Raw genomic sequence first — 16,982 nt, forward strand, 5'->3', positions numbered from 1 at the left:
TTTAGTAGAGACGGAGTTTTCACCGTGGTCTCGATCTCCTGACCTTGTGATCCGCCCGCCTTGGCCTCCCAAAGTGCTGGGTTTACAAGCGTGAGCCACCGCGCCCGGCTATCCTATTTTATTTTTAATGCACAAGCTCTGAAGTCTCGACAGATAAATTCCACCAATAACCTACCTAACCTACCTACTTAGAAGCATAGGCAAGTTATTTAACCACTCGGACACTCCATTTGATCAACCATGAGATGTGAGAACATCAACTCCATGAAGTGTGGGGATGGAGAATGAAGCAAGGCACCAGAACCTGTGGTCCAGACCCCACCCGCCACACACTTTAAGCTAGAGGGGATGCCTAGGGGAAGAGTCCTATCCTCCCTCGGGACGTCTTAGAATTTTTAGTTTGTTTGTTTGTTTGTTTGTTTTTTGATGGAGTCTCACTCTGTCACCCAGGCTGGAGCGCAGTGGCGGGATCTCTGCTCACTGCAACCTCCACCTCCCGGGTTCAAGCAATTCTCCTGCCTCAGACTCTCGAGTAGCTGGGATTACAGGCATGTGCCACCATGCCAGGCTAATTTTTGTATTTTTAGTAGAGATGAGGTTTCTCCATGTTGACCAGGCCGGTCTCGAACTCCTGACCTTGTAATCCGCTCGCCTCGGCCCCCCAAAGTGCTGGGATTACAGGCGTGAGCCACAGCGCCTGGCCGGAATTTTTAGTTTCTGAAGGAGGTACTTCTTGGCTGTGTAAGCTGTCTTCATAAACCCACACACTCAAAGAAATTTCCTTCTGAGCACGCCAGTGAAAGAGTATTCGTGAAAAAGGTCTTGCACACTGAAGTGGTCAAGCAATGTCCAAGGGTGGGGTATAGTTACCTGGAAGAACTGTGTGAGGTCTCTCAGGGTCCCTGCCCCACCCCAGGCTGTAGTGGGGGGAGGAGGAAAGAAGAGGAAAAGGGAGGAGTGGGGAAAATGGACTCAGAGGACCCACCTACCTGCAGCTGCCCAGGCTCCGGGGCAGTGCCCTCCAGGAAGCACAGAAGTAGGGGCTGGAGGCTGGCTTCGGTGGACCCTGAGCCCGGGCCGGCAGCCAGCAGGGGTCGCTTCAGACATGGGAATCACGGCGCTGACCGTGCATCTGTAGCGCTGTCTTCAGGTGCTTTTGCTGAACGGTCATCTCTTCTCTAAACCCAGGGGGTGCAGAGGGTCCTCCCAGATGAAGAAACTGAGGACAGAGAGGTCAAAGGACTTGCCCGGAGTCCCTAACTGGTTAATGGAAAAACTCTTGCTCTTCTAACTTACGTCAAGCCGGAGGATTCAGGCAGCGACGATGAGATTCCCTGTAGGAGAGGAAGGGTTAGGGCAAGAGCTTATCAAATGTTTAAAAATTATGTATTTTATAATAATTCGGCCAGGCACCGTGGCTCACACCTGTAATCCCAGCTCTTTGGGAGGCCGAGACGGGCGGATCACCTGAGCTCAGGAGTTCCAGACCAGCCTGGCCAGCCTCTCCTCTCTCTGTAGTAGAGAAACTCTGTCTCTACTAAAAATTCAAAAATTAGCTGGGTGTGGTGGGTGCCTGTATTCCCATCTGGAGGTGAAGGAACGAGAGTCGCTTGAACCCGGAAGGCGGAGGTTGCAGTAGGCCGAGATTGCGCCATTGCACTCCAGTCTGGACGACAGAGTGAGACTCTGCCTCAAAAATGATAATGGTAGTAATAATAATAATAATAAAATTAAAAATTAAAAAAAATCTTAAGCAATGAAATGAGAGTATTTGTTTCCCAGAATCCTCAGCAGTACAGGGAAGTTTCAAAATTAGCTTTCTTGTTTTGTTACTGGTATAATAGCTATAATATGACCTCGCAGTATTGATTTAGGCTATTCTTATTTACAAAAACTTGGTAATTAAAGGGTGGGGGATAGTTACCTATTATATACAAGATATAATATATCTTGGGAGAAGATATTCATAATTCATATATCTGACAAAGGACTTGAATCCAGAATATAGAAAAACTTCCTAAAAGTCAGTAAGAGTCCGGGCGCAGTGGCTCACGCCTGTAATCCTAGCACTTTGGGAGGCCGAGGTGGGCGGATAACCTGAGGTAAGGAGTTCGAGACCAGCCTGACCAATATGGTGAAACCCCATCTCTACTAAAAATACAAAAATTAGGCAGGCATAGTGGTGAGCCCCTGTAATCCCAGCTACTCGGGAGTCTGAGGTAGGAGAATCTCTTGAACCCGGGAGGCAGAGGTTGCAGTGAGCTGAGATCACACCACTGCAACAGAGAGACTCCATCTCAAAAAAAAAAAAAAAAAGTAAGAAAAGGACAGACAGACAATTCAATGAAAAAAAATGGCGGCCGGGTGCATTGGCTCACGCCTGTAATCCCAGCACTTTGGGATCACGAGGTCAGGAGATCGAGACCATCCTGGCTAACACGGTGAAACCCTGTCTCTACTAAAAAAAATACAAAAAATTAGCCAGACGTGGTGGTGGGCGCCTGTAGCCCCAGCTACTCGGGACGCTGAGGCCGGAGAATGGCGTGAACCCAGGAGGCGGAGCTTGTAGTGAGCCGAGATGGCGCCACTGCACTCCAGCCTGGGCGACAGAGCAAGACTCCATCTCAAAAAAAAAAAAAAACTCACAAAATGGGCAAAAGACTAGAATAGGCACATGGTAGAAGAAGATATCCACGTGGCCAATCAACAGGAAAAAATGCTTGGCTTCATTAGTCATCAGGGAAATGCAAGTTAATACACGATGTGGCCAGGCACGGTGGCTCACGCCTCTATTCTCAGTGCTTTGGGAGGCTGAGGTGGGAGGATTGCTTGAGCCCTTCAAGACCAGCTTGGGCAACATAGTGAGATGAAATCGCTAATCACACACAAACACACACACTCCCACTGTAATAAATATAATATATATAGCCGAGACCAAGATGGTTGTGAGACTTGGCGCCTTCCTCAAGAACGCCTGGGCCAAGGAGCCAGTGCTGGTGGTCTCCTTCATCATCGGGAGCCTCGCTGTCATTCTGCCCCCACTCAGCCCCTACACCAAGTACTCCATCACAATCAACAAGACCACACCCTAAAACTATCCAGTGCCCGTCCATGATGATGGGAACATGCGGACATGCGCAGCCACAGGGCCCCCAGGGCCCCAGCTTGGAGTGGCTGAAGAAACTGTGAGCACCTCCACTGACAGAAGAGGCCCCTCCCATGGCTCCCAATAAAAATGTGAAAACCAACAACAACAACAACAACAAAATACATATATATGCATATCAAGTGTTGCTATTTCTCCCAATATCTCCTAAAGCTGAATATTTACATATCCTGTGACCAGCATAGGTATATACTCAACAGAAATATGTTCATGTGTGCGATGGTTAATATTAAGTGTCAACTTGATTGTGGCCAGGCGTGGTGGCTCACGCCTGTAATCCCAGCACTTTGGGAGGAGTCTGAGGCAGGCAGATCACTTGAGGCCAGAAGTTCAAGACCAGCCTGGTTAACACGGCAAACCCCGTCTCTACTAAAAATACAAAAATTAGCAAGGCATGATGGCGCACACCTGTAGTCCCAGCTACTCAGGAGACTGAGGCAGGAGAATCGCTTGAATCAGGGAGGCGAAGGTTGCAGTGAGCCAAGATCGCACCACTGTACCCCAGCCTGGGCGACAGAGCAAGACTCTGTCTCAAAAAAGAAAAAAAAGTGTCAACCTGATTGGATTGAAGGATGCAAAGTATTGTTTCTGGGGGTTTTTTCGTGACAGTGGTACCAGAGGAGATTAACATTTGAGGCAGTGGACTGGGCGAGGCAGACCCACTGCCAGTCTACATGGGCACCATCCAATCGGCTGCCAGTGTGGCTAGAAATAGCAGGCAGAAGATGGAAGGGCAGACTTGCTGAGTCTTCAGGCCTTCATCTTTCTCCCGTGCTCGGTGCTTCCTGCCCTGGAACATCAGACTCCAAGTTCTTTGGTTTTTGGACTCTTGGACTTACACTGGTGGTTTGCCAGGGGCTCTCCGGCCTTTGGCCACAGACTGAAGGCTGCACTGTCAGCTTCCCGACTTTTGAGGTTTTGAGACTCAGACTGAGCCACTACTGGCCTCCTTGCTCCTGAGCTTGCAGAGAGTCTATCGTTGGACTTTACCTTGTGATCTTGTGAGTCAATTCTCCTTAATAAACTTCCTTTCATATATACATACATCCTATTAGTTCTGTCCCTCTAGTTCTGTCCCTAATACAAGGTGTTGATCAAAAGCAAGTTCTAGCATGTTCAGGCTGATTCTGGGCACAGTGCCTATGGGTTAATCCTCCTACGAAAGGAGCAGCACCAGTTCAGTAAAATTGCTACAGAGAGAGAGAGAGAGAGAATGTTCCATCGTGTAGGGAAAAGAGAGATCAGACTGTTACCATGTCTATGTAGAAAGCAAAGACATAAGAGACTCCATTTTGAAAAAGACCTGTACTGTAAACAATTGCTTTTGCTGAGATGTTGTTAATTTGTAGCTTTGCCCCAGCCACTTTGCCCCAGCCACTTTGACCCAACCTGGAGCTCACAAAAACATGTGTTGCACGAAGTCAAGGTTTATGGGATCTAGGGCTGTGCAGGACGTGCCTTGTTAACAAAATGTTTACAAGCAGTATACTTGGTAAAAGTCATCGCCATTCTCTAGTCTCAATAAACCAGGGGCACAGTGCACTGCGGAAAGCCGCAGGGACCTCTGCCCTGGAAAGCGGGGTATTGTCCAAGGTTTCTCCCCATGTGATAGTCTGAAATATGGCCTCGTGGGATGAGAAAGACCTGACCGTCCCCCAGCCCGACACCCATAAAGGGTCTGTGCTGAGGTGGGTTAGTAAAAGAGGAAAGCCTCTTGCAGTTGAGATAGAGGAAGGCCACTGTCTCCTGCCTCCCCCTGGGAACTGAATGTCTCAGTATAAAACCCGATTGTACATTTGTTCAATTCTGAGATAGGAGAAAAACTGCCCTATGGCGGGAGGCAAGACATGTTTACAGCAATGCTGCCTTGTTATTCTTTACTCCACTGAGATGTTTGGGTGGAGAGAAACATAAATCTGGCTTACGTGCACGTCCAGTCATAGTACCTTTCCTTGAACTTAATTATGACATAGATTCTATTGCTCACATGTTGGTTGCTGACCTTCTCCTTATTATCACCCTGCCCTCCTACTACATTCCTTTTTACTAAAATAATAAAAATAATAATCAATAAAAACTGAGGGAACTCAGAGGCCAGTGCCGGTGGAGGTCCTTGGTATGCTGAGCGCCGGTCCCCTGGGCCCACTGTTGTTTCTCTATACTTTGTCTCTGTGTCTTATTTCTTTTCTCAGTCTCTCGTCCCACCCGACTAGAAATACCCACAGGTGTGGAGGGGCAGGCCACTCCTTCACATAGCAGCACCATTAATAATACCCCCAAACTGGGAATTATCCAAATGTCCATCAACAGTAGGGTGGATGAATTGGTGCACACTAGAATACTATAAAGCAACGAACATGAATGAATGACCACTACTCATGAATGAATGAAACAGTATGGGGAATCCCACATACATCATACAAGCAAAAGAAAACTTGCATTCTTTTAGATTCCATTTATACAAGTCAGGATAATGGTACCCTTGGAAGGTGGTGACCAGAAGGGGTCTCCAGGGCTTTGGAGTTCTTATAATGTTCTGTTTCTTGATCTAGATGCTGGTTACACAGTTCATTTGTAAAAAAAAAATTCACATTGTACATTATGATTTATTCATTGTTCATACTGTATGTATGTTATATTCAATAATACAATTTTTAAGACACCATTAAGGAAATGGAAAGCTAAGAGTAGGAGGAGATATTTGCAACACATAAAAAATATCACTTAGGTCTTTGCCTTTACTCCCAATTAAGTAAGGGGTCAGGCACGGTGGCTCACATCTATAATCCCAGCACTTTGAGAGGCCAAGATGGACAGATCACCTGAGGCCAGGAGTTCAAGACCAGCCTGGCCAACAGAGTGAAACCCCGTCTCTACTAAAAATACAAAAAAATTAGCCAGGCATGATGGTGCGTGCCTGTAGTCGCAGTTTCTTGGGAGGCTGAGGCATGAGAATTGCTTGAACGCTGGAGGCAGAGGTTGCAGTGAGCCAAGATCACGCCATTGCACTCCAGCCTGGGCAACAGAGAGAGACTCCATCTCAAAAAAAAAAAAAAAACAAGGTTTTGCCCTGTTGCCCAAGCTGGTCTCAAACACCTGGGCTCAAGGGATTCACCTACCTCGGGCTTCCAAAATGCTGGGATTACAGGCATAAGCCACCACGCCTGGTTCTATTAGTATTTTTATAAACAGCATCTAGGACAGGTGAGCAAGTGACAACAAATCACGCCAGGTGGCACCCCCAGCCAGCCGGCCAGCGCCGCATCCAGGTGCACCGAGGCATCCTTACTGAGCCCTGAACACAGCAGTGACCCCGATGAGCCTGTGCCATGAAGCCCACATTCCAGTGAGGGGAGACAGACAGAAGCCTCCGGGGAAACCAGATAATGGGAAGGAAGCAAACAGGGTGATGAAAGGGAGCGACTAGGGAGGGCTCGCTGAGGAGGTGACTTGAGAATGAACGGCACAAAAAGGACTGGGAAGGTAGTTCCAGACAGAGGGAGCAAGAGGTGGGGTTGAGAAAGGGCTTGGCGTAGTTCAGGATAAGGATAGAGCAGGAGGCGAAGGCCAGGGGCCACCGGAGGAAACCCAGGCCGTGGTGAGGCTCTGACCCTGAAAGCCATAGGCAGCCACTGAGGAGCTTCAAGCAGAAGAGTGACATGGTCTGATTTGCATTTAAAAAAACAATCAGCCTCCAGCTTTGTTCTTTTGGCTTAGGATTGACTTGGCGATGCGGGCTCTTTTTTGGTTCCATATGAACTTTAAAGTAGTTTTTTCCAATTCTGTGAAGAAAGTCATCGGTAGCTTGATGGGGATGGCATTGAATCTATAAATTACCTTGGGCAGTATGGCCATTTTCACGATATTGATTCTTCCAACCCATGAGCATGGAATGTTCTTCCATTTGTTTGTATCCTCTTTTATTTCATTGAGCAATGGTTTGTAGTTCTCCTTGAACAGGTCCTTCACATCCCTTGTAAGTTGGATTCCTAGGTATTTTATTCTCTTTGAAGCAATTGTGAATGGGAGTTCACTCATGATTTGGCTCTCTGTTTGTCTGTTATTGGTGTACAAGAATGCTTGTGATTTTTGTACATTAATTTTGTATCCTGAGACTTTGCTGAAGTTGCTAATCAGCTTAAGGAGATTTTGGGCTGAGACAATGGGGTTTTCTAGATATACAATCATGTCATCTGCAAACAGGGACAATTTGACTTCCTCTTTTCCTAATTGAATACCCTTTATTTCCTTCTCCTGTCTGATTGCTCTGGCCAGAACTTCCAACACTATGTTGAATAGGAGCGGTGAGAGAGGGCATCCCTGTCTTGTGCCAGTTTTCAGAGGGAATGCTTCCAGTTTTTGCCCATTCAGTATGATATTGGCTGTGGGTTTGTTGTAGATAGCTCTTATTATTTTGAGATACGTCCCATCAATACCTAATTTATTGAGAGTTTTTAGCATGAAGGGTTGTTGAATTTTGTCAAAGGCCTTTTCTGCATCTATTGAGATAATCATGTGGTTTTTGTCTTTGGTTCTGTTTACATGCTGGATTACATTTATTGATTTGCATATGTTGAACCAGCCTTGCATCCCAGGGATGAAGCCCACTTGATCATGGTGGATAAGCTTTTTGATGTGCTGCTGGATTCGGTTTGCCAGTATTTTATTGAGGATTTTTGCATCAATGTTCATCAAGGATATTGGTCTGAAATTCTCTTTTTTGGTTATGTCTCTGCCAGGTTTTGGTATCAGGACGATGCTGGCTTCGTAAAATGTGTTAGGGAGGATTCCCTCTTTTTCTATCGATTGGAATAGGCATCACGCTACCTGACTTTAAACTATACTACAAGGCTACAGTAACCAAAACAGCATGGCACTGGTACCACAACAGAGACATAGATCAATGGAACAGAACAGAGCCCTCAGAAATGATGCCGCATAGCTACAACTATCTGATCTTTGACAAACCTGACAAAAACAAGAAATGGGGAAAGGATTCCCTATTTAATAAATGGTGCTGGGAAAACTGGCTAGCCATATGTAGAAAGCTGCAACTGGATCCCTTCCTTACACCTTATACAAAAATTAATTCAAGATGGATTAAAGACTTATATGTTAGACCTAAAACCATTAAAATCCTACAAGAAAACCTAGGCAATACCATTCAGGACATAGGCGTGGGCAAGGACTTCATGTCTAAAACACCAAAAGCAATGGCAACAAAAGCCAAAATCGACAAATGGGATCTCATTAAACTAAAGAGCTTCTGCACAGCAAAAGAAACTATCATCAGAGTGAACAGGCAACCTACACAATGGGAGAAAATTTTTGCAACCTACTCATCTGACAAAGGGCTAATATCCAGAATCTACAATGAACTCAAACAAATTTACAAGAAAAAAACAAACAACCCCATCAAAAAGTGGGCAGAGGACATGAACAGACACTTCTCAAAAGAAGACATTTATGCAGCCAAAAAACACATGAAGAAATGCTCCTCATCACTGGCCATCAGAGAAATGCAAATCAAAACCACAGTGAGATACCATCTCACACCAGTTAGAATGGCCATCATTAAAAAATCAGGAAACAACAGGTGCTGGAGAGGATGTGGAGAAATAGGAACACTTTTACACTGTTGGTGGGACTGTAAACTAGTTCAACCATTGTGGAAGTCAGTGTGGCGATTCCTCAGGGATCTAGAACTAGAAATACCATTTGACCCAGCCATCCCATTACTGGGTATATACCCAAAGGACTATAAATCATGCTGCTATAAAGACACATGCACACGTATGTTTATTGCGGCACTATTCACAATAGCAAAGAGTTGGAACCAACCCAAATGTCCAACAACGATAGACTGGATTAAGAAAATGTGGCACATATACACCATGGAATACTATGCAGCCATAAAAAATGATGAGTTCGTGTCCTTTGTAGGGACATGGATGAAACTGGAAAACATCATTCTCAGTAAACTATCGCAAGGACAAAAAACCAAACACCGCATGTTCTCACTCATAGGTGGGAATTGAACAATGAGAACTCATGGACACAGGAAGGGGAACATCACGCTCTGGGGACTGTTGTGGGGTGGGGGGAGGGGGGAGGGACAGCATTAGGAGATACACCTAATGCTAAATGACGAGTTAATGGGTGCAGGAAATCAACATGGCACATGGATACATATGTAACAAACCTGCACATTGTGCACATGTACCCTAAAACCCTAAAGTATAATAAAAATAAATAAATAAATAAATAAATAAATAAACAATCAGACCAGGTGCGGGTGGCTCACGCCTGTAATCTCAGCATTTTGTGAGGCCGAGGCAGGCGGATCACTTGAGGTCAAGAGTTCGAGACCAGCCTGGCCAACATGGTGACATCCTATCTCTACTAAAAATACAAAAATTAGCCAGGCATAGTGGTGTGGACCTGTAATCCCAGCTACTCGGGAGGCTGAGGCAGGAGAATCGCTTGAACCCGGGAGGTGGAGGTTGCAGTGAGCTGGGATCACGCCACTGCACTCTAGCCTGGGCGACAGTGAGAATCCATCTCAAAACAAACAAATCAAATGGATAAACAAAGTGGAGTCTATTCATACAATGGAATATTATTCAGCCTTAAAAAGAAAGGAAATTCTGGCCGGGTGTGGTGGCTCACACCTGCAATCCCAGCACTCTGGGAGGCCAAGGCAGGTGGATCACAAGGTCAGGAGTTCGAGACCAGCCTGGCCAACATAGTGAAATCCTGTCTCTACTAAAAATACAGAAATTAGGCCAGGTGCAGTGGCTCACGCCTGTAATACCAGCACTTTGGGAGGCCAAGGCGGGTGGATCATGAGGTCAGGAGTTCAAGACCAGCCCGGCCAAGATGGTGAAACCCCATCTCTACTAAAAATACAAAAATTAGCTGGGCATGGTAGCGCTCCTGTAGTCCCAGCTACTCGGGAGGCTGAGGCAGGAGAATCACTTGAACCCAGGAGGCAGAGGTTGCAGTGAGCTGAGATCCTGCCACTGCACTCCAGTCTGGGCAACGGAGTGAGACCTGTCTCAAAGAAAACAAAAGATACATCATTTTTTTCAACAACAAGATTTTAAAACCCACAGGACAACAAAGCAGGGTGCAGTGGCTCATGCCTGCAATCCTAGCGCTTTGGGAGGCCAAGGTGGGTGGATCATTTCAGGCCAGGAGTTCAAGACCATCCTGGGAAACATCAAGACTCCATCTCTACAAAAAATAACTAACTAAATATTAGCCAGGTATGGTGGTGCACATCTGTAGTCCCAGCTACTCAGGAGGCTGAGGTGGGAGGATCACTTGAGTCTAGGAGTTTGAGGCTGCAGGGAACTATGATGGCACCTCTGCATTCCAGCCTGGATGACAGAGCAAGACTCTGTCTTGAAAAAAATAAAAACCGACAGGCAAGGCCACTGCAAGTCCCCAAGCCCAGCATATGTCCATGTTTTGCCTGGGTTGGGAGGTAGCTTTTAAAACCCAGGGCTCAATGCACCTCCCCAGTGACCTCGTCTCACTCCACCAGATGGAATGCCACACCTCCACCCACTCCCCGGATGACTGCACTTCATTACTGCACGCTGTGTGTATACAACAACTGTAGTCATATCATAGCCACCTGCTCTTGCTAGATTTGAGTTCTCTCGGTGAGGGAGGCATCCCGGGCTGGTATAGAGCAGAGTACAGAGCAGGTGCTCAGCAGGCACTTGTTGAATAAAATTGAACTAAATCATCATGATATGCATATTCCAACAAAAAAGCCCTAACTTTTTTTTACTATTATAAAAGTATATCTGGGCCAGGTGCGGTGGCTCACACCTGTAATCCCAGCACTTTGGGAGGCCGAGGCAGGTGGATCACCTGAGGTCAGGAGTTCGAGACCAGCCTGGCCAACATGGTGAAACCCCATCTCTACTAAAAATACAAAAATTAGCTGAGCGTGGTGGTACACGCTTGTAATTCCAGCTACTTGGGAGGCTGAGGCAGGAGAATTGCTTGAACCTAGGAAGCAGACGTTGCAGTGAGCTGAGACTGAGATCACACCACTGCACTCCAGCCTAGGTGACAGAGCGAGACTCCGTTTCAAAAAAAAAAAAAAATGTGATCATAGGAAGCTTAGAATAACATAAAAGATTGGGAAGAAGGGAAAACAATCCACTTTCATATCCCCAAGGAAAATTTTGGGAAACATTAACCTGTATTTTCCTTCTTGTCATTTTTTCCTAGGCATAATCTTTGTTTTTGCATTAATGATTTTGCAATCTCTACAAAATTTTTATGTCCTTCCTCTTCTAACATGACAACAGGTACAATATTTCATTCTTATATCTCAGAATCATTTTTCATCTTTTTTCCCCACTTTACTCAGTTAAGAGCTATCCATTTTTCCAAAATTCATATTTCTATATAGTGATATAAAAATTAATGCCTGCAAACTTTCAATTTTATCAGTGAATGCCTTTGTAAATAGAATCTTACCTAGAACTCCAATATACAAAAATATAACAGTGATTATCTATTTACCCATATTTTTAATAGAGATGAGGTCTCACTATGTTGCCCAGACTGGTCTCGAACTTCCAGACTCAAAAGATCCTCCTGCCTCAGCCTCCCAAAGTGCCTAACAGTGATATTTTATTCAAATAAATATACTTTCTGAGTCTAAGCCTTGATGCTCACTTTGTTCATGTTGGTCAGTATGTGCCCTGAGGCTCTTCACACGAAGACAAAACTGGAGCCTGGAGCCGGGGAGGCCCACCTTACAGCCTCATCCTCCTGAGCAACCACAGAAACACGGCCCCTGAAATCGCACTGCCACTGCACAGGGCCTGGCCTGAAGGATCTGTCAGCTCCTCGGAAGCTGGGCAGACGAGTCCCCTCCCTACACCTTGCTGTGCCCACTCAGGACTTCCAGGCAGTTCTAGGAGCCCCGCTAACCACACCTACGTGAATGGCGCTGGGGAGGAAGGGCGCCTCCTGGACCCTGTCTGCCTGAACACCAACTAAGGATGACCTGGGGAGATGAACCTAGATCAAAAGCAGCCACTTTTTCTCTGAATTTCCAGGGTGAGGGCTGGGATTTTGTCCTCCTCTTCCCCTAGCTTTGTGTTTCGGTGTTTTCTAGATGCAGACTCTGGGCAGAGGCCTCTTTTGCCTGCCTGGTCTAAGAGCAGCTCAGGTCAGGCATAATAACTGAGTTGAATCCTAATGTCAACACGTACATTTCCCACCAAGGAGAAATGCAGGGGCCAGTTGCAAATAAATATGTCAGAGCTACACACAACACAGCTATATATGCCCCCAGATTTATTTATTTATTTATTTTTAATTTTTTTTTATTTTTTGAGATGGAGTCTGGCTTTGTTGTCCAGGCTGGAGTGCAGTGGTGCGATCTCGGTTCACCGCAACCTCTGCCTCCTGGGTTCAAGCAATTCTCATGCTTCAGCCTCCCGAGTAGCTGGGATTACAGGCACCCACCAGCATGCCTGGCTAATTTTTGTATTTTTAGTAGAGATAGAGTTTTGCCGTGTCGGCCAGGCTGGTCTCAAACTCCTGACCTCAGGTGATCCGCTCACCCCGGCCTCCTCCTAAAGTGCTGGGATTACAGGCATGAGCCACCGCACCCGGCCCCAGATTTATTTTTGATAACATAAAAATAAAGACATGGTTGTATACACAGATACTGAAATTCCTCTAGCGGAAAACAACAGCAAATGATTAAGATAACGTTGTTTGTTGAGGACAGAAGTAATAATGTTATGGGATATTCAGCAAGACTGTAAATGATTTATTCACCACCTGTACAGTGAAAACTGAAGCTAAATCTGAGAATTCAAGAATCAGAAAGAACAGAGCACCGGGCGCGGTGGCTCATGTCCGTAATCCCAGGACTTTGGGAGGCCAAGGCAGGCGGATCACGAGGTCAGGAAATGGAGACCATCCTGGCTAACACGGTGAAATCCCATCTCTACTAGAAATACAGAAAATTAGCCGGGCGTGGTGGCGGCAGGCGCCTGTAGTCCCAGCTACACGGGAAGCTGAGGCAGGAGAATGGCGTGAACCCGGGAGGCGGTACTTGCAGTGAGCCGAGTTCGTGCCACTGCACTCCAGCCTGGGTCACAGAGCGAGAGACTCCGTCTCAAAAAAAAGAAAAGAAAAAAAAAAGAACAGGGCCTAGTCCAACCCAGGCCAGCTGCACCTAATCATCAGTCTGCCACTTATGGTATGTAGGGGAGTGTAGGGACGGGGAAAGGTGGGTCTCACAGGATTTGGCCATCCTGCTACCTGCTATCCCACTGCCAGGCAACACTGCCACGCCACCTCCTCCCCACCTTCCCCAGCAGTCTCTCCCTGATGGCTTTGGCTGGCATTTGTTAGTGCACAGCGCCCTCTAGTGGTTACAGGAAGAGTCTTCCTCAGAAATAGGAATGGTTGGCTGGTGTTGAGCGACTCAACAGAATCCCTTTCTATAGAATTGCCACTCGTGCGCTCACTTCAGTTGCTCTCAGATTTTGGTAAAACAGTAAGTCCCAGTCATTTTCCTCAACCACCTTCAAAGACACCCATTTCTTTCTTTCTTTCTTTTTTTGAGAAGGAGTCTCTGTCACCAGGCTGGAGTGCAGTGGCGCGATCTCGGCTCACTGCAACATCTGCCTCCTGGGTTCAAGCGATTCTCCTGCCTCAGCCTCCTGCGTAGCTGGGACTACAGGCGCCTGCCACCACGCCCGGCTAATTTTTTTGTATTTTTAGTAGAGACGGGGTCTCATCATGTTGGCCAGGTTGGTCTCGATCTCTTGACCTCGTGATCCACCCGCCTCAGCCTCCCAAAGAGCTGGGATTACAGGCGTGAGCCACCGCGCCCGGCCTAAAAGACACCCATTTCTACAAGCAAATGTTTCAAAGCAGGTACATACATACACCCCAGCGGACATGTCACATGGTGTGTTGAGAGATGATGAATTTATTTGGAATTCTGTTTGTTGTTTTATAAATATGTTAGTACACTGGATTCATTCAACAGATATTCATGGAGCACATTTTAGGTATCCGGCACTAATAAAACAGATCAAGTCTCTGCCCTGGCAGAGCTTATTTTCTGAGGGGAGAGGGACATTTAATTAAAAAAAAAAAAAGTATGATAAGGGCTAATAAGTACTATTAAAAAAACAAAACAAAACAAAAAAACCTGTCAGGACCCGGCACGGTGGCTCATGCTTGTAATCCCAGCACTTTGGGAGGCTGAGGCGGGCGGATCATGAGGTCAGGAGTTCAAGACCAGCCTGACCAACACGGTGAAACCCTGTCTCTACTAAAAATACAAAAATTAGCCGGGCGTGGTGGCACACACCTGTAATCCCAGGTACTCAGGAGGCTCAGGCAGGAGAACTGCTTGAAGCCAGGAGGTGGAGCTTGCAGTGAGCCGAGATCGCGCCACTGCACTCCAGCCTGGGCTACAGAGCAAGGCTCCATCTCAAAAAAAAACAAAACTGTCGGCCAGGCGCGGTGGGAAGCCGAGATGGGCAGATCACCTGAGGTCAGGAGTTTGAGACCAGCCTGGCCAACACAGCGAAACCCCGTCTCTACTAAAAATAGAATCAATCAATCAAATAAATGAATGAATGAATGAATAGCTGGGCGTGGTAGCGCACACCTGTAGTCTCAATTACTTGGCGTGGTAGCGCACACCTGTGGTCTCAATTACTTGGGAGGCTGAGGCAGGAGAATTGCTTGAACTCCAGAGGCACAGATTGCAGTGAGCTGAGACAGCACCACTGCACTCCAGCCTGGGCAACACAGCAAGGCTCTGTCTCAAAAAAACCAACCAACCAACCAACCAGTCAGGAAAGAAAGTGATGGGGGTGGGGGTTGCCATTTTAAACCCAGTGAGAGGTGAGAGAGTCTTCCCTGGGGACGTCTGGGGAAAGGCTGTTCCCAAAGGAGGGACAGTCAGTGCCACGCCGGGGGGAGCACAGTGTGTTTGGTTGGTTCAGGAAACAGCAAGGAGGCCCTGGGGGCTGCGGTGGAGTGAGGAGGAGTAGATGAGGTCAGAGAGGGAAGAGGCGTGCAGTCTGAGAGGGGACTGCCGGCCACTGCAAGTGCGTGGGCTTGTACTCCAAGGCCGATGGAGGGCTCTGACAGATGAGTGTCTTCATGTGGGGTGCGCCCCCAAATGTTTTACTGATCAGACATGCACAATTAATGTTTGGAGGCTGGAGGGCTGCAGAATAAATTCCACAACAAGCCCACTGTTTCCTCACTGAGGCTCGCAGTTGGAAGAGGAAGCCTGTGAGCCGTCTTGAAAGGTAAGTACCAGCCTGGCAACACAGTGAGACCTTGTCTCTGCAAGTACTTTTTAAAAGATTAGCCGGGCAAGGTGGCACATGCCTGTGGTCCCAGCCTGAGTGATGGAGGCTGCAGTGAACTGTGATTGTGCCACTGCACTCCAGCATGAGCTACATAGCAAGACTTCATCTCAAAAAAAAAAAGAACTTTAACAAGGAGAGATAGGACATACCAGGCTAATCATCATTCCTACACTACCCCGTAATTGGACCAAATGATCTACTTGGTAAACTGAGGGATCCAGCACTATGGTATGGTGCAATACCCAGTATCACACTCCTGTTTTCATTGAGCATTTGTCTACAACTCCTAATTCCTTACTACTTTTTTGCAAGATGCTTTAAAGTCTGTCACTCCCATGCAAATTTCAGCTATGCCTCACAGCTCAATTCATAAAATTAAACAGATACCACAGTTTGCCAGATGAGGTCACCCAGCCCCGCACCAGCAAGGCCAAGGTTAGGACTCACAGACCACAGCTCTCCAACTTGTTTCTGCACCTCTGCCAGCCTGGCATGTAAGGAGTCCCCACAGGAATGACATCTGACTGGTCATAAAGCTTTTATTTTACATATATTCCACTTATCACAAGGGTGGCTGAGGGAAGGGCAGAGCGTGCTAAAAGCCCCAAGTCCTCCCAGCCTCATTGGCTTTGATTCAGCTCTGTACACGTGTGTTTGGATTAAGGTGGACAGTTCTGCTGTGCTCACTGCCTTGCCTTAGATGTGTTCTAGAGGGGCACTGCCTAATACAGGAGCTGAAAGTCACACGGGGCTATTAAGCACCTGGAATGTAGCCACTGTGAATTGACAAGTGCTGTAAGTGTAAAATACACACCAGATTTCAGACTTAGCACAAAAATGTAAACTATCTCATTAATAATTTTCTTTTACTTATTGAAATATTTTGAATATTTTTGGGTTAAATAAAATATATTGCTAAAATTAATTTCACCTGCTTCTTTGTATTTTTTATTTATTTTTTTTGAGATGAGGTCTTACTCTGTCGCCCAGGCTGGAGTTGCAGTGACGCCTTCAAAGTTCACTGCATCATTGACCGGGCGTGGTGGCTCATGCCTATAATCCCAGCACTTTGGGAGGCTAAGGCGTGCAGATCACTTGAGGTCAGGAGTTCAATACCAGCCTGGCCAACATGGTGAAACTTTATCTCTACAAAAAATACAAAAATTAGCTGGGCGTTGTGGCGCGTGCCTGTAATCCCAGTTACTCGGGAGGCTGAGGCAGGAGAATCACTTGAACTCGAGAGGCAGAGGTTGCAGTGAGCCAAGATCATGCCACTGCACTCCAGCCTGGGCAGCAGAGTGAGATTCCGTCTCAAAAAAAAAAAAAAAAAATTCACTGCAGCCTCCAACTCCTGGACTCAAGCAATCCTCCCACCTCAGCCTCCCAAGTAGCTGGAACTATAGGCATGCACCACCACACCTGGCTAT

The 16,982-nt window shown here is 46.7% G+C and overlaps 1 protein-coding gene and 1 pseudogene across 2 annotated transcripts in view; one reads left to right on the plus strand and one right to left on the minus strand.

Moving 5' to 3' along the window:
• Positions 1–16,982, minus strand: part of SDE2 (SDE2 telomere maintenance homolog) — a 44,937-nt gene that overhangs the window by 8,380 nt on the left and 19,575 nt on the right. For both annotated transcript variants that reach the window (XR_010114591.1, XR_010114592.1), the window contains exons 7-8: positions 1,297–1,334; positions 990–1,219 (exon numbers count right to left, since the gene is read on the minus strand). The gene's annotated coding sequence lies outside the window, so the exon portion shown is untranslated. The remainder of the gene's footprint in view (positions 1–989; positions 1,220–1,296; positions 1,335–16,982) is intronic.
• Positions 2,940–3,262, plus strand: LOC129458466 (NADH dehydrogenase [ubiquinone] 1 alpha subcomplex subunit 3-like; annotated as a pseudogene).

Source organism: Symphalangus syndactylus, chromosome 19 (assembly GCF_028878055.3).
Source record: "Symphalangus syndactylus isolate Jambi chromosome 19, NHGRI_mSymSyn1-v2.1_pri, whole genome shotgun sequence".
Classification (NCBI taxonomy): Eukaryota; Metazoa; Chordata; class Mammalia; order Primates; family Hylobatidae; genus Symphalangus; species Symphalangus syndactylus.